Source organism: Cnephaeus nilssonii, assembly GCF_951640355.1.
Source record: "Cnephaeus nilssonii genome assembly, chromosome: 7".
Taxonomy (NCBI): domain Eukaryota; kingdom Metazoa; phylum Chordata; class Mammalia; order Chiroptera; family Vespertilionidae; genus Cnephaeus; species Cnephaeus nilssonii.
In genome coordinates, this window is record NC_137078.1 from 18,991,572 (window position 1) to 19,010,868 (window position 19,297).

Consider the following 19,297-nt stretch of genomic DNA (forward strand, 5'->3'; position numbering starts at 1 on the left):
ATACTTCAGAATGCCCACTCTCTGTCATTATAGAGTGATAAGAACTGGATTTACCCTCTTGCTTTAAACAACTAATAAAACAGGACAAAATATATGAAATAATAGATCTCAAATATTAGATCCCTGTGTGAAGCGAAATAATTTGAGCCTATAGTTGTCCAGCAATCTACCTGGAGAGAGTTCCCAGGCCACCGTGTAGGCAAGGGGAATTCAGAAGTAGCTCAGCAATGTCCCTGAGTTGAGAGCTGAGAGTTCAGAGAGGTCAACTAGGCTAGAGTTTGCAGAGAGAGTTCTGGAGATCTGCAGTGGGTCCGCATTGAGTGTCCAGCTAAGTACTGATCACAGCATGCCTATGAGGAAATTACCAGAGGTCAGAACAGAACAGCCCAAAAGGACCACGCAGAACAGCACCTAGAGCTAAATAATACCTGGAATCGTTCACGTTCCCACCTGCCAAAGTGGAAAAACCTCCTAATACATTGGAGCATTGGTAGCAGTACTTAGAAGTGTGTTGTGTCAGTGGGAAGAAAAAAATTAGTACCAAACTAAAAGCTGTTCTGGTCCCACCTGCAAAGTTTAAAAATAAAACTCAAAAGGATCAATATGTTTCTAAGTATCTGAACTACATCCCAACACAAAACTCAAGAACATCTAAAAGAATACAAGAATATATAGGACCTAACAAAGTAGAATTCACAATGTTAGGGTTCCCATCAAAAATTACTAGGCATGCAGCAAAGCAGGCAACTATGACCAGTAATAAAAAGAAAATCAATCAAAACTGACCCAGAAATGATGCAGAGTAGAAAATTAGTAGATGAGAATGTTAAAACTATATTCTATACATTCAAGAAGGAACAGAAAAACAAAAGCATGCCAAAGAGAGATACATACAATATTTAAGACCCCGAGTCAAACTCCTAGAGATGAAAAATACGTCTGAAATAAAAACATATTGGGTGAGATTAAAAATGATGCTTCATAATATTGGTGAAAGGATTAAGTAATGAATTTAAAATGCTTAGCACCTTGTCTGGCACTTCATTTGTGTCAATAATGGAAAACAACTGATGTATAAACTCTGATTTAAATTCAGATTGACATGATAATCATGGCTAATATTTATTTCGCACCTACCTATTTCTACACTGTGCTATGGACTTCAACTGAAATATCTCCAATGCACAAGTAAACTGTAGATATCGGTATATGGGGGGAGGGGGGCCTTCCTGTTATAATTAAGGATTGATTTACAAACTTAATTTTGGCATTCTGATTTCCCTTTATCTCTAGCTCTTATTTACATTTGCTTTCCTCATTCTGTTTTTTATTTGCTTTGTTTGTTTAACCTAAAAGCTTTACCTTGGCAAAATTAATTTTTTAAATTTTCTTTAAGTGTTATTGACAACTGCTTCTCTCTTAACAATACACTGAAAACACACACACATAATTAAAAAAAAAAAAACAAAACAAAAAGGGGGAACAATGTTCTGCCTATAGTAGAGTGTGGTATCAGAAGGAACCCAGGGGGTAATTCTAATAAATGTATAAGGAAAATTGGAGACTACACTGGGAAATAACAATAAAATACCGTTTAAATAAAGCAGATCAAGCAGTATCGACATTTATAACAATATCTCTATTAATGAGCATGATGCTGTCCCAAGACACGCTTTACAATCATAAACTGCTCAGCCAGGGATAGAGGTAATTAAGGAATCAGGGGGGCATATTTCAGGGTTCTAGGGACATAAATACATCATTAAATACAGGTTTACATCAAATATGACAAGATCATAAAATATAAATCTGGGGATTTAGGGCACAGAGAAGTTCAGGGCGGGGAAGTAAAGGCTGAGGCTTTGAGGAGACTGTGTAGGCCCAGCTGTTGGTTCCATTGCAGCAGAACATGACATCCCGACATGGCCGTACTGACCCACCCACTCACATGTGGAGATATTTTGACATGATTATACAGACCACCAGTGAAACTTTTAACTCTTTTAAATTATCAAGTACCGTGTGAAACAGACTCCCCCTTTGCCCAATCCCTGTCTCTCATTCTGTTCCTGGACTTCTCCCCATCCCTGGTCTTTCGTCAAAAGAGCTCTGCCCCATCAGCCACTTCAACACACCCCGCTTGTGGTGGAACAGCATCCACAGTCAGAAGAAGACAGGACACAATGTCTCACAAGTCACCAGCCTGCTCATGTCCACCCCCCTCCTACCCACCCAAACCACCCCACTTCTCCCAGCCATCCTCCATCAAGTCCAGAGACCTCACTCTCTCTTTTCATTCTTCTCTCCTTCCTTCTCCTGCCCACTCTCACCCTTTCAACAACTGAAAAATCACAAGGCCCTATCTTTTCATCCTTCTGGAATAACCAATGCATAGTGTGATTTCAAATATTCCCTGCCCCCTACTTCTCCCTCAAAGTGTAGTGCATGGATCAGAAGCAACAACATTGCCTTGGAGCTTGTTAGATGCAGAATTTCAGGCCACAGCCAGGCCTGCTGAATCAGAATCTGCATTTTAACAAGATGTCCAGGGGATTCGGGTGCATTAAAGTTTAAGAAGCATTGTATCATCATCTGGCCCTAAAACTTCTTACTGCCTATTAACAATGAAACCTTCAGTCTACAGTTCTTGTTGAAGCCCTAATCCTTGGGGGGTAATTATATTTGGAAATAGAGCCTTTAGGGATGTAATTAAGGTTAAATGAGCTCATAAGGGTGGGACCCTAACCCAATAGGATTGGGATCCTTATAAGAAGAGGAAGAGGCCTCCGATATATCTATCTCTTCACACATGCACAGAGGAAAGGCCATGTGAGGACACAGTAAGAACACAGGTGGCCACCTGCGAACCTAGAAGAAAGTGCTCACCTAAAACCAACCCTGTGGCCATCTTGATCTTGGACTTTCAGCCTCCAGAACTGTGAGAAAACAAATTTCTCAAAGCCTAAGCCACCCAGTCTGTGGCATTTAGTTATGGCAGCCAGAGCAGATTTATACAGTGTCAAATATCCAAGAGAGGTAACCCATAGACTGAAACTTGTTCATAATAAAAGACCACCAGTCAATCAACCAAGGATAAATAACTAATGTTTAATTACTTGTCCTAGATTTCTAATTCAGTTAGAAAGCAAGAGGACACTGAGTATTCAAAGGGGTCGGAGAAATGAACATAAGAGATGGGCACAAAAACATGTCGCTAAGAAGGTTTGCTACTGATAGTATGGAAACAGCATTCTTATGTTCCAGGCATCCTTCTAGCTTCTTGAGTAGGTTAACTTGTTTGGGCCCCTGAACAGCCCTTTGAGGTAAGGGCTATTAACCTAACATTGCAGAGAGGAAACTGAAGAAGAGAAGGACTAAGTTAGCAGCAACACCAATCCTGGAAGCTGTCTGTCTTCCAGAGCCCTGGCTTTCAATCATTATGCCATGTCTCCTCTCCAAGCTGGATGCCAGGATAGTTTCCTTCATTTTAACTTTTGTTCTGACATCTTCTTTTTTTTTCACTTTTGTTTTTCTGCCTCATATAAGTGACTTCTTTATAAAGAAACTCTATTCCTAAAGAATGGATTAATTAAGGGAAATGCAATCTAGCAAAGATACTGGAAAAACCATCCTTACTGGGGGGAGGGGGAGAGGACATCAACTAAAAATAAATGAACCAAAATAAATATCAACACATTCAGGATGCATGTTAACTAGACTTTAAATGTATTCATTATAATACTGTCCTTTAGGTTTATGCCAAATCAAGTTGTGAGGTGGCATTATAGCATGGATCTTCAGATACCTCCAGAAATACCTTCCCCCTTGGAAAATTTCAAAAATAGACCCACCTTACATTAGGTTCTTTAGAACTGCAAGATGTGTTTTAAAAAAGTTCCTAGCACATCAGAATTGAGGATTCTACTCTCCATGTCTGTAGTCTTGAGATAAGGCTTAAGGACAAGGCTATATTATATCTCAACCAGATGAGAACTCACTGCAAGAATCAGAGCCACCTGGTAGAGCACAGAAGACTTTAGGTGAGTGTTGTATATTAAAAGGAACCACCCAATGCCAAAACACTAGGATTCCTTGTGAAAAAGTTCTAGAGCCATGAATACTGAAAATAGAATCATGTTACTATAATTGGTGGTGGTGGAAATGGGGAAGAACCTGCAAAAAAAAAAGAAAAGGTAGATGAGAGGTCCATTACACCCCTAATATTTAATCATTTCTTCCAAAGACTGTATCTTCTCTAGAAAAACTGGGTTGTTTTATATAAACCAAGCATTTATTGAGCTCAACTCTGCTCATGTACTACCTCAATAACATGACCAACTCCTCCTAACTGTGGTTGTGTAGACAGCTGTGGACATGACTTGTTTGTTCCATGTTAACAAAGATCACAGGAGTCATAGGAAAGGGTCTGATTTAAAGAATAATCTTAGAGTGAAGTACTAAAAGTGCTGGGAACAAATTATCCCTGGATGTCCTCAGATAAATCATGTTTATGTGATAATTGTGTCAAATAGTCAATTGATGGAGCATCAAATATCAAAAGACAGTTCAGTGAGGTTACATTGCAGTTAAAAACAGTATCATGCTCGGTGATAACTTTAGCGTCTTGCCATGGCATATGTGATAGATCTGTCCAATGACTATTCCAGTGCAGGACATTCAGGTTCCTTAAGGCACATACATACACACACACACACACACACACACACACACACACACACACACACATCACATACAGAAATATTTTACATAATTCCATCTCTACCCTAATATTAATTATACTTACATAGCATTTTTCATCCTACGTTTTTATTATATACACTCTCTCATTTAATTCTTACAATGAAGACATTAGCATCATCATCATTACCCACATTTAACAGGTGGAAAACTGAGGCAGAAAAATAGTAATTAATTAGCCCAAATTTACATAGCTAATGAGCATGGAGCTGGGATTCAAATTTGGGCCTCCTGTCAACTGTGAGCTAAACTACTGCACTCACTGTTCCACCTTCTAACTCTTCAAGGCCCAGCAAGCCCCTGTGTATATAGGCCATTTTCCCCTAGTGGCAGGAAAAAACAGACCCTATAAGAACCTTTTAACTACTTGGCACTTTGATTCTGAAACTTAGACAAATTTGTCTACATTTGTCTTGCTCCTTCTGCAGATTGCCAAGTTTCAAGTGCCAACTCTTCAACTTAATAGCTGTGTATCCAAAGGAAAGTCACCTTACTTCTATACCCTCAGTTTCCCAATTTATAAGATGAAGATAAACAGCCCTAGCCAGTTTGGCTCAGTGGATAGAGCATTGCCTGTGGACTGAAGGGTCCCAGGTTCAATTCCCATTAAGGGCACATGCTCAATTTCAAGCTCGAGCCCCAGTAGGGGTCATGCAGGTGGCAGCCAATCAATGATCCTCTCTCATCAATGATGTTTCTGTCTCTCTCACTCTCTCCATTTCTCTCTGAAATCAATAAAACATATTTTAAAAAGTATGAATAAAAATAAACAAAATGAAGATAAATGTTTATTTCAAGGTCTTATGAGTTAATATCTTTGTAGCATTTTAAATTATGCCTCCCTTATGGTAAATACCCTATTATTAGTGATAGTGCTATAGTTAATAATAGTGATAACTGTTATTATTCTTCCTGGATAGATGTCCGACACCTGATTCATTCCTGTGTCCCCCACACAGGTGAGCATACAATGGATATCAGTATATATTGGTGGAATGAATTAATGAACAAACAAGTTTTTATGAAGGAGAAGACTCTTAAGGTAGGCCTCCTATGATGAATGAGATTTGGATAAACAAAGAAGAGAGAGGACATTTACAGTAAGGTACAGGAATTGATTATAGAATCTGGAACAAGAAAAGCCAGGTAGGCAAGTGGGACTATAAAGAGACAAAGCTGGCCACAGTACAGGATTCCAGCTGGACAGTAATGGAAAATAACAAGGAAGCCCTGGCCAATTTGGCTCGGTGGATAAAGCATCAGTCTGTGGATTGAGGGGTCCCAGGTTCGATTCCGGTCAAGGGCATATGCCCTGGTTGCGGGCTCGATCCCCAGTAGGGGATGTGCAGAAGGAAACCAAGCAATGATTCTCTCTCATCATTGATGTTTCTATCTCTTTCCCTTCTTCTCTGAAATCAATAAAAATATATTTTAAAAAATAACAAGGAAAAGCAGGGTGATATCAAAAGATGGAAAGTTTGAATTGCCCAAGTTACCCCAAGTCTGTACAAATCTCAAGTCTGTGCTCTCCTATGTGGTTAAGAATCTTTGTAGATGCCCTGCTTAACCTCTCTCTATAGTATTAATATTGTAAAGCAGTGTTCTTTAACAAAGATAGAATGATAGTAGCTTTAAGCTTTTCGTGGCATACACACACACACACACACACACACATATATATATATATATATATATATATATATATATATATATATATATATATAATAGACACCTATCATATATATCCTCTCTAATAAAAGAGTAATATGCAAATTAACCATCACTCCGCTGCATGAGCCATGCCCACAAGCCAAGCCACACCCACCAGCCAATCAGGGTGAGTATGCAAATTAACCCCAACCAAGATGGCTACCAGAAGGGAGGCTTGGGTTTCCCCGGCAACAGAGGAAGCCAAGCTTTCCACACACTCTGGCGGGCCCAGGCCTCCACTCAAGGATACAAAGTTTCAATTATAGAAGATAAACAAATCCAAAAAGAAATGGCTGCAGCCACAGATTGAGCAGGAGGCTTGGCTCCGCTCCAGGCTACAAAGTTTCAATTGTAGAAGGTAAATAAATTCCAGATACCAGGGCCTCTGCTTGGGTTTCCAGGGGCGTGGCTGGCCTGCAAACCACCACAGGCCCCTCACCCAGGCCTCTCCACACCCCAAGGGAACCCCACCCTGATCCAAGACACCCTTCAGGGAAAGCCAGCTGGTCCCCACCTGTGCACCAGGCCTCTATCCTATCTAATAAAAGAGTAATATGCAGATTGACCATCACTCCAACACACAATATGGCTGCCCCCATGTGGTCAAAGATCCTGCCCCCATGTGGACACAAGATGGCCACCACAAGATGGCCAGCAGGGGAGGGCATTGGGAGGCACCAGGCCTGCAAGGGAAGGCAGTTGAGAGGGACCAGGCCTGCAAGGGAGGGCAGTTGGAGGCGATCAACCCTGCAGAAGAGGGCAGTTAGGGGTGACCAGGCCGGCAGAGGAGGGAAGTTGGGGGCAAATAGGCTGGCAGGGGAGCAGTTAGACATCAATCAGGCTGGCATGGGAGTGGTTAGGGGGTGATCAGGCTGGCAGGCAGAAGCGGTTAGGGGAAATCAGGAAGGCAGGCAGGCGAGAAGTTGGGAGCCAGCAGTCCTGGATTGTCAGAGGGATGTCCACTGGGATCGGGCCTAAACGGGCAGTCGGACATCCCTCGAGGGGTCCCAGATTGGAAAGGGTGCAAGCTGGGCTGAGGGACACCCCCCCCCCGCCCCCGTTCACGAATTTCGTGCACCGGGCCTCTAGTGTGTGTGTGTGTGTGTGTGTGTGTGTGTGTGTGTGTGTGTATATATCTATATATAGATATATAGATATATAGATATATAGATATATAGATATATATATATTAGATACCTATCTTATAAGATACATAAGGAAATAATAGTATTATATAATACATATTATATGATATATGTAAATGCTTTATTTTCTGAACATTGTTTTCCACGTAAATCAATACTGAAGGCTAAGAAAGTATCTCATAAGTCACTATACCTTACAGTGAAGAGAACCAATTACTAAGGATTAACTGGTTGGTTGATTTACAGGTCATGATGGTTAATTTTATGTGTCAATTTAGCTGAGCTAAGGGATGCCCAGATAAATGGAAAAACACTATTTTCAGGTGTGTCTGTGAGGATGTCTCCGAAAGAAAATAGTCCAGTATGTAGTCCATAGGCTGAGCAAAGCAGATCACTCTCCCCAGTGGGGTGGGCCTCATCCAACCCACTGAGGGCTGAATAGCACCAAAGCTGGGGGAAGGGAGAACTTGCTCTCTGATTGAGCTGGGACATCCATCTTCTCCTGTCCTCACACATCGATGTTCCTGGTTCCTGGGTCTTCAAATTTGGTCTGGGACTTCCACCATCAGCTCCCCTGGTTCTCAGGCTTTCAGACTCAAGCTTAATTACACCACCTGCTTTTCTGCTTCTCCAGCTCACAAACAGCAGACTCTAGACTTCTTGGCCTCCTAACCACGTGAGCCGATCCTTACTGTTTCTGTTTCTCTGGAAAACCCTGACTAATACACATGTCCTCTCCATTTTCACTCCACGTCAGAACATTAGCTATATAGAAATTGGTCCTGGGTTGAATCCTTGGATTTGGCTATTTCTGATGAGTATTCACCTCATGACAGGAATTTTAGTTAGGGATATGCCAACAAAGGAATTTCCATGTGTCAAAAGCTAACCAAAGACTGTGTGGGAACACAAATGGAAATGTGAGTGCCATAATTCTGTAGATACACACACACACACACACACACACACACACACACACACACACACACACAGTGTCTGCCAGGCTAGACTAACTGGCCCTTGAAAGTACAGAGGAATCGACTATGGCCCAACCATACTACTGGCCCCTGCGTCCCGGGCAAGCTGCCTCTGGAGGGAGAATGGCACAGGGTGAAGGTTGACTCTTGCAGGGACCTACCCAGCATTATTAGCCGGGTGAGATGTGCAATTAATGTGATTTCCACACATTCTTATTTTGTTAATTTTCTCAACAGGTAGGATAAGGGCAATTGTAATGGGAAAGAATTCAGGGGCCCTCCATACTGTGACACTTCAGGAGGATGGTTTCAGAGACTTTTGACCCCAAAGATCACCCAGAACTATCCGTTTTACAGATGAATCATCTGCACTTGGGCTCTCACACTGGCAGCGGAACAGGATCCTGTCACCCCAGGGTCTAGTCACATGCATCTTGAAAAATTAATACAAGTAATCCCTGAGTCAGATAGAGGTGGCAGATGTGTGTCCTTTTTTGTCACAGAGTGTAAGAGTTTCCGAATTTCCACATCTCTTCAAGGTTCTAATCAAGGTAAAAGATGCAATTATTCTGAATGATACCATTTCAGGGTCCGCCCCGATGGGACTATGTAATCTACAAATGGTAACTGTAGTGGGATCCAGCATGCACCACACAAGCCCCGGGACTTTCCCCTCGGTAAAAGCATGCAGGTCTCCTTATTCTCTGTACACTGTTGGCTGCCAAGTGTCCCGACTCTGCCATAGCACTGGTGACAAAGAATCCAATTCCAGCCAATCCTCCTCGGCATATTCTTGATGAAAGGTGGCCCTCAGCACCATATTACATACAGACTGCAAACACTGCCACAGATACACATCCTGCCAGGTTACTGCCACTTCATTGATTTAGGATGGGCATTCACTAGAGCTCTCCTTCAAGATCCTATAAACTGAGCACCGTTTCCCTAGCCCATTGTCATACCAGGACTGGTTGTTTCCAACTATCATTTTCCTATTGGGTTGGCATGAGAAGCATAACCAAAGCAGGAAGTGGTGGTATCTGTTATTCTGTTTTGACTGCCTTCCACATATACAGAAGGGTCCCTGGTGTCCCTTTCCATAGCTAAGGTCAATATTTTAAGCACAGAACTCAAATTCAGTAACATGCAGTTAAAGAATAAACAAGGAAATGAATCACAACAGCTTACATGAAGACAGAGCTCTGGAGCCAAGTAACCCACAGAGTGCCCACATTTATAGGCATGGTCGATGTTGCTGCTGATTTTATTTAAAGCTGGGGAATGCTGGACTCAGGCTGCAACCGGGAAAGGCCATTTCAAGGCAAATGCATGCTTTGCAACTTAAACTGGTGCTGTTTGCAAGCCTAGGGTTGGTGAGCCTTGTGCAAAAATATATACTATCCAACCTGCCCATAACTCCTTACAAGAATAGATCCCCAGCCGGGGACATTTGCAGGAGTTTTATGGCAGCCCCAGTTTATCAGCATTGCTGCAGACCTCTGCAATGCCAGAGCTGATGGAGGAAGAGAAAAGCAGCCTGGGAGAAATCATTTCCTCCTTCTCCCAACTATGCTTAATGGCCCCTGCACTTTGGAGACATACAAATTCTTCTATCCTGCTTCATATTTTTAGGACACCAACACACTTCTTTTTCTTATCAAGGAAGTATCCCAGATAGCCAAGCACTCTATACTGTCACATCATGGCATCTGCATATAAAAACACCAGTTCATCATTGCCCCCTCCTCATTCTATAATTTCATTGGCAGAAGTGTCATTAACTTTGCAGTGACAATTACTTGAGGACCAAGTAAACTGCGGAAATTCGTAAACTCTTGCACGACTAAATTAAATGCTATTTTAACTAACAGTTAATAGTGTTTACTGCTGTGTAATAGTAATTTTCATTTTTTTACTGTATCTAATGACATCCTGATGACTGGAATTCTCTGTAGGGATACCAAATCATCACATTAAGGATGAGTGATTTTAGTATGCTATGACTGATCAGTACCATAATATGTAGACTAATGCTTGAGCTAGTAAATTAAATCATTTGCACCACAGTGTTTGTCAACTAGAATAGGGATCCCATTATGCCATTAAATGATAATGTAGAGCCTGCTTAAAATAAAATAACAAACGAGCATCTTAGATTGGTGACGCATCAGTAGAATACTTTCTTAAGAGGTATGGAAAAGAAAGAAACACTGCTAATCAGACCAAACAGCTCATCAATTCCTTATAGTAGGTGGCCATTGAACTGAATTATAGAGGAAGCCTTGTAGACACTTTAAAGTGTTAATATAAAAGGGGATTTGCTCATTGGAGGGAGAGAAAGGAAATAAGACCTCAGGGAAGGTTTGGATAATCAACCATGTAAAGAATTGGGGTTCTGTTAGTATGTGAGATATAATGAAAAAACACAATTGAAAGGGGGGGAAAAAAAACTCTCTTCCATTCAGGTGATTGGCCAGACCTGGAAGCGTGATCAAAGCATAACAACCACCTGGGTGAGACCCCTGCTTACAGGCCACAACCAGGGACTCCCACTCTGGTCTGAAAGCTGTTAAGGCTTTCTTCACTCTCAAACAGACTGCACTTCACACACATAAGCTCCTTCAAAAAGCAAAAGCAAGTTCAATATCTAAGATCTGAGATCAGTCAAACTTGAGAGACTAAAGCACTCAAAAGAAAAATCATCCAAGTTTTTAGACTTCCTTAGATTTCAATGGTTCTCAATCAACAGATCAGGTTTTAGAATCAACATTTTAAAAAAGCTCTAGAGAATAGAATTCATAGAGTAAAGCACAGGAAGGAGAAAAGAAGGAATAGTATTCTCTTTTTCCTAAAATAGAGGTTTGAGGGTGAAATGGAAAGAAAATAAACTTTACTCAAAATATTCAGTGTCTTTTGGAGAGGAAACTTTAGGAACAAGGTCTACTCCATCTACTTCCATTTAAAGTTCTTTTTGAGCCCTGCTGGTGTGGGTCAGTGGTTGAGCATAAACCCATGCACCAAGAAGTTGCTGGTTCAATTCCCAGTCGGGGCACATGCCTGGATTGCAGGCTCAATGCCCAGTGTGGGGCATGCAGGAGGCAGCCAATCAATGATTCTCTCTCATAATTGATGTTTCTACCTCTCTCTCAATCTCTCTTCCTCTCTGAAATCAATAAAAATATTTTTAATTAAAGTTATTTTTGAGCAGCCATGATGAAAGATGCTGGGCTTATATAGATGGGTACTCTGAAGCCCACAATGCTCAAAACCTTAATTCAAAAGAATATATGCATCCATTGGCCATTCAGCATTATTTACAATAGCCAAGATATGGAAGCAATACAAGTGCTCATCAATAGATGAGTGAATAAAAAATTCTGGTACATATATATACAATGGAATATTCCATGGTCATAAAAAAGAATGGAATCTTACCATTTGTAACAACATGAATGGATCTTGAGGGTATTATGCTAAGTGAAATAAGTCAGACAAAGAAAGACAAATATCATACAATTTCACTTATATGTGGAATCTAAAGAGCAAAATAAACAAACAAAATGAAAACCGACTCATAGAAACAGAGAACAGACTGATGGTTGGCAGAGGGGAGGGGAGTTGGGGGACTGAGTGAAAAAAGTGAAGGAATTAGTAACTACAAATTGGTAGTCACAAAATAGTCCCAGGGATGTAAAGTACAGCATAGGAGAGATGGTCAATAATCCTATCTAATAAAGAAGGAATATGCAAATTGATTGTTATTCTGTGACAAAGACGGCGGCACCCACAGCCAATAAGGAGGGAATATGCTAATTGACTGTCATGCCCTCAAAGAGGGCGGCGCCCACAGCCACAAGATGGTGGCGCCCAGTCCCCCCAGCCCCGCCGGGGTGGCAGGCACACCTGCCTCTGGAGTCCCCCAGTTCCCTCAGCCCCCAACCGCCCAGGGCCAGCCTGAGGGGCAGGCAAGCCTCTGATGGTGGCAGCCCAGCAGCCCAAGGCCGCCCGAGGCTCAGGTAACCAGGGCCGGCCGAAGCTTGTGCTGCCAGCAGTGGCAGCAGCAGAGGTGTGATGGGAGCATTGCCTTCCCCTGATGGCCTGGTCACCTCCTGCCCCTAAGGGCTCATGGATTGTGAGAGAGGGCAGGCCAGGCTGAGAGACCCCCCTCCCCCCTCCAGTGCATGAATTTTCATGCACCTGGCCTCTAGTATTGTAATAACTATGTATGGTGCCAGGTGGATATTTGAAATATCTGGGGATCACTTTGTCATCTATGTAAGTATATGATTGTCTAATCACTATGTGTACACCTGAAACTAATATAAGAGAATATTGAATGTAAACGGCAATTGAAAAATAAGAAAATCTTAAGTACTTATAAGAAGAATAAATATGAATATGGGTGGGGGGAACCCACAGTAGAGTGAGACAAGCATAGAAACAAGAATTATCACACAGTCACATTGTGTTTTAATGCAGGGAAGCACAAAACACTGAAAGCACCAAAAAAAAAGAGGCCCTGTGTCTGTAGAAGGAGTAAGGACTGCTTCCCAAAGGCTGCGCCCTTTATGTCAGGCAGGAGTTGGCCAAACAAAGAAAAGAAGAAAGGGCTTGCCATCATATCAAAAGGCTTAGAGGTTTAAGAAAATGTGTTATTAACCAACATTCGGGAGTGTAGCAGGAATAGCCCTTGAATGTCAAAAAGAGGACTAAGTTATGTAGAGCTTCTGGTATAGCAGACTCTAGGGCTGAAGTTTCATCTTGAGGGAATAGTCACTAAAGAATCACCCAGCTGGTGTGGCCCAGCTGTTGAGCATCGACCTAGGTCACCAGTTCAATTCCCAGTCTGAGCACATGCCCAGGTTGCAGGCTCAATCCCCAGCAGGGGGCCTGCAGGAGGCAGCCTATCAATGGTGTTCCATTCTCATTGATGTTTCTATCTTTCTATTCTTCTCCCTTCCTCTCTCTCAATAAAAATATGCAGCCACTGAGGAGAACAGTATGGAGTTTCCTCAAAAAACTAAAAATGGAACTCCCATTTGACCCAGTAATCCCACTTCTAGGAATATATCCCAAGAAAGTAGAAACACCAATCAGAAAGGATATATGCACCCTTATGTTCATAGCAGCACAATTCACCATAGCTAAGATTTGAAAACAGCCTAAATGCCCATCAGCAGATGAGTGGATTAGAAAACTATGGTACATCTACACAATGGAATACTACGCTGCTATAAAAAAGAAGGAATTCTTACCATTTGCAGCAGCATGGATGGACCTGGAGAGCATTATGTTAAGTGAAATAAGCCAGGCAATGAAAGAAAAATACCACATGATCTCACTCATTTATGAAAAATAAAGAACATTATAACCTGATGAACAAAAAGATAGATACAGAGGCAGTAAAGCACTGAACAGACTGTCAAATTACAGCGGGAAGGCTGGGGAGTGTTGGGGAGGGGGGGAAAGAGATCAACCAAAGGACTTGTATGCATGCATATAAGCACAACCAATGGACACAAGACACTGGGAGGGTGGGATGAGGGCATGTGACAGGGAGTAGGGGAGGCTGGGGGAAGGTCAATGGGGGGGAAAAAAGGAGATATATGTACTACTATATGTAATACTTTAAACAATAAAAAAAAATAGAAAAAAAAAAGAATTTGCCCTGGCCGGTTTGGCTCAGTGGGTAGAGCATCGGCCTGCGGACTGAGGGGTCCCAGGTTTGATTCAGGCCAAGGGCATGTACCTGGGTTGCGGGCTCGATCCCCAGTGGGGGGCGTGCAGGAGGCAGTTGATCAGTGATTCTCTCTCATCATTGATGTTTCTATCTTTCTCCCTTCCTCTCTAAAATCAATAAATATATATATTTTTAAAAAAAAAAGAATTTAAGTCAGAGTGATGTGACCTGTGATCAGATGTGTATTCTGGAAAGATCATCCTAGTGGTGATATAAAGATGCTTTTAAAAAGGCAGAAGGTTCAAACCAAGATACCAGAAAGAAAGTCATGATGATAATTATAATGACAGATGATAAAGGCATGGGAATGGCAGCAAGAAGAGAAATGCAGAAACATACATTTACAAAGTAAGTTGATATGGACCTGAAATGGAATAAGGTGACTAAGTAAATTAGTACTAGGCATGATACAAGGAGTCCATTCATTGGTTGCATATATTCACTATTAAACTGTACACTTAATGACTTCCCTTTGGTAAACGCAAGCACTGTATATATTGGATTATTATGCATTTTAGTTTCTTTCCCAGGGGTATCCAAAAGGAAAATTTTACTATAACATTATTAGGTATTTTTCTATAAATTGAGTCACTTTACTCAAGATGTAATCCAGAACAAAACACTGTTCTTGAAGATTATATTATTCAGGACACTATTCAGTGGGTGTAGTCTCTACTAGGGTTTGTGATATTTGTGCTCTGGACAGGGCTGAATGGGCACTTGAGTTATAAGAGCTAACAACCTGCCCTAAACACGATCTTTGCAGTAGGTGACTAGCCAACTCCACAGATTCTCTTCCAAGGAGTTTGAACTAAACACAGAGAGATAGAATTTCTACGTCCATGATGACAGGAGAGAAAAAGCAGAGAGAGAAAGCAGCAGAGTACACCGAAGTAGAAGGTTGCCCAAACAAAAAGGAAGACCTGCCTGCTGCCGAGAAGAAAGCAAACTAGGCAATTTTGCCAGGGCGTTGTTGTGTCCTGAAAGATGGGTGTGCAGGTTGCGCACTGCACAAGAACCTCTGGCTGAGCGGGAAAGCGAGGATGGAAATACAGCTTGCTGTCCACCCAGGCCAAGCACACCGGCTCAGGGCAGCAATCATGCAGAGAGGGCGGCCTGTTCTAAACGGCACGAATGTTCAGTAGAAGACAGGGCAGCTTTCTGTGATGCCTGCTATGCAGAGTTGAGACTATCTCACATTCTGCTTCTGTTCCCCGGCACCTCTATGCTAAACTGCCATTAAACAGCCCTCAGGAACATGTAGTTTGATCCTGTTCCGCCAAAGATGTGTCTTGATTTAAGCATTTTTAAAGTTTCACTGTGCATGCTTTTAGGCAGAGCAAGCATCTCCCATAACCACAGGCCCAGCCTTCTCCATTGTTTCACCCAAATGATTTGCAAGTTTATGTCAACTGCTTTGAGTGAAGGCCTTTGAGGTTTTCTCCTTTCACTCAAGGGAATTGAATGACTTTTTCCTGGTCACCTGGAAGACCCTAGTAAGCAGAAGGAAGAAAATGTAAACAAAGGGAGAAAACCTAGATGTACAAAGGCAAAACAATATCAGTATGTGGACTGAATAAACAACCTATTCTAAATAAACTACCCAATTCATTTAATATTTATGCACTCCCTATCCCCAGAGAGCCATTTTCCTAGGATCGGAGACTGCAGCAATGAGCAATAATAACCCTTAGTCTAATCTCAACACTGCAGTCAGAGGAATCTTTTTAAAGTGTAATTTAAATCCTGGAATTTTTAGACCCTGCAAAGTGAATGTCAAAGTCCTGACAGTGGTTCACAGGGCCCTATATGATCTGGCTTCCTTATCATTAGACTTCATCTCCTACAGCTCTTCCTCCTCCTTGCTCACCCACCTCTAACTGTGAGATATGACATCAGAAATGGAATCAACACAGGAGGTGACTAAGTGCCTTGCTGTTCCCCAAACATCAGGCGTTAGAGCCTTCACATTACCTGCTACCCATACCTGGGAAAATCTCTTCCTAGACATCCCTTATCTCCATAATGTCTTTGCCCAAACATCATTCCCTCTTTGAGGCCTTCCACCACCCTCCTCTTTAAAAATTGCAACCTACACCCACACATGGTGGCCCTCTTTTCCCCACCACCCTTATCACCTACTAACATACTTCCTATTATGTTCACAATTCATGGTCACTTTCCCCCACTGGAATGTTAGCTCAACAAGGGGAGGGCTCTTCATCTCTGTCACTCATTGATGGGTCCCAAGTAGTGCCTAATATTTAGCAGACTCTTCATAAATAATTATTAAGTAAATAAATCGAGTGCTTGCACTGACCTGTTGCTAAAATTTGAGCCCTACTTATAGTTTTCCATATATTAACAGATTTACTAATCCTGTGAAGCAGGAGTCACTTCTATGCCCATTTTGCAGGTGACAGAACTGAGGTAAAATTAAGACATGCATCCATGCCGTCACAATATATGTATCTGAAGTCTCTCAGTGGAGACCAGCCAGAAGCTTTTCTGGGCTGTTTCACTCTAATCAAAAACAGAAGGAATGGCAGTGGGGACAGAAAGGCAGAGAAGAGAAGGAAGTGAGCTGATACAGAGTGGGAGGAAGGGTAAATAATATGGGATACAGTGTGTCCCCAAAAAAGGTTGTCCACAAAGAAAAACTGCCTCAGTGCCTTGAAAGTACGTGTGGACTAATCTTTAACGCCTAGCTCCAACATGCATTGGGTAAAATTAGTAGGACTTCAATTTCTTTCACTGTAACATCCATAGGAATGTCAGTTCAGGGGAAAAGTGCTTATAATTAGGTTGCATTTTTGTGCTCCTAAGAAGTTACTGCTCTGTTCCTCTGGGAGAGAAAGAAGATAAATGGGAGATAAAACAAGCAAACAAATAATGGATAGTTATAGTTTTTTGTGGGTCCACATGTTAAAAACTCTGTCTACATTCATATTGCTACATTGTGATGGTAATCAATGCACATTGAATTGGATATTAAATGATATCCTTTTCAAATACTTCCCAGTAAAAATGCATGAAAAAAAATAAAGTTTCTCATAAATACAGAGAACAAATTGATGGTTGCCAGATGAGAGGGGGGTTGAGGGCATGAGTGAGAAAGGTGAAAGAGATTAAGAAGTACACATTTCCAGTTATAATGAGGATGTAAAGTACTACATAGGAAATATAATCAATAATATTATAAGTAGCCCTAACCGGTTTGGCTCAGTGGATAGAGCATCACCTGTGGACTAAAAGGTCCCAGGTTCGATTCCGGTCAAGGGCATGTACCTTGGTTGCAGGCACATCTCCAGTAGGAGCTGTGCAGGAGGCAGCTGATCGATGTTTCTCTCTATCAATGTTTGTAGCTTTCTATCCCTCTCTGTAAAAAATCAATAAAATATATTTTTAAAAATAATAATAATAATATAACTATGTATGGTGCCAGTTGCGTACTGGAAATGTCAGGGAAAATCACTTTGTAAAGAATATGGTTATCTAACCACTATGCTGTATACCTGAAACTAATACAAAATAATATGGAATGTAAACTGTAATTGAAAAAAATTTTTAATTTAAAAAAATTACCAGTTATGAAAATAGTCAGGACACTATTCAGTGGGTATAGTCTCTGCTAGGGTTTGTGATATTCAGTGAGTGTAGTCTCTACATAGAATGTTAAAGTACGGCATAGGGAATATAGTCACTAATATTGTAATAACTGTGTATGGTCTTAGATGGTTAGTAGATCACTTCATAAGTTATATAAATGTCTACTCACTATGTTGTACACCTGAAACTAATATAATATTCTGTATTAACTAGAATTCAAAAATAAAATTAAGAAGACTAAAAACAAGAAATTTTCCTTTTTCGGTTTCTATTTTATGCAGTTAGATGACCTTTCAAGATATCAAGAAAAGACTCTCCCTTAACCCAGGTGTTTTTACCATAAAGAAATATATTGAAGAGAATAAAGATGGAAGCATAGGTAAATGCCGGTACTCACCACCTTCCACAACCACATCAAAATTACAACTAAAATACACAACAATCATCATTCAGAACCACCTGAAATCTGGCTGAATGGAAGTCCTACAACTAGATAAATAAAGAAGAAAGCACACAGAGACTGGTAGGAAGGGCAGAGACACAGAACAGGCTGGTCTAATACCCATAGGTGGCATTTTTTTAATTGGGAGGAATATCTCTGCTGTGGAGGCTCCCATGAGGAGCAAGTGGTCCCAGACCCACAGCCCAGGGTTCCAGAGCTGGGAAGAGAAACCCCCATAACTTTGGGCTGTAAAAACCAGCAGAGATTATGGTTGAGTGACATAGAGGTTGCCGGAGACACAGGCAGTTCCTCTTAAAGGGATGGCTCACGAACTTACATGGTCCTGCTTCCTCTGAGCTCCATTGCTGGGGCAGCAGCTTAGGGGAATCCAGGGATATACAGCAAGAAACTGGATTGTCTGGCATCAGAGCAAGAACTCAGGAGCAGCTTTCTCCCAGACAGGGGAGCTTGCAGGGGTCATTGTCCCTATGCTAAGACCTCTCCTGTCTCAGAGCTGACTGGCAGCCATATCTGAGTTTCCATCAGCCTGATTCACACTGTTCACTCAGACTTGGTAATTCCTTGAGACCCCACCCCATCCAATTTGCAGCCCCACCCAAGCTGTTTCAGTGGCTTTTCCATATGAATGCCCTGTCCTGGCTCAGGCTTCAGACTTTCCTAAAACCTCTCAAACAAGCAGCAGTTAGCATCAGCAAGACCCCGTATTGGAAGCAGCCTGCCTTGTTTCACAGCTTGGCCTCACCTGGACACTTCTAAGCCCAACACAAGTAGCAGCCAACTGCAGATCACAATGTAGCTCCGGCCAGATGACCTCAGACAGTGGCTGACTTTGCACCTCCTGGGAGGACCCAGAGCCAGTGCACCCAGTGGACAGCTTCAGACCATACCAGAATAC

General features: G+C 41.8%; 1 pseudogene across 1 annotated transcript in view; it reads right to left on the reverse strand.

The window, feature by feature from the left end:
• LOC307103842 (large ribosomal subunit protein eL28-like) overlaps window positions 1–19,297 on the reverse strand; it is a 60,084-nt pseudogene that overhangs the window by 39,803 nt on the left and 984 nt on the right. The window lies entirely within an intron of this gene.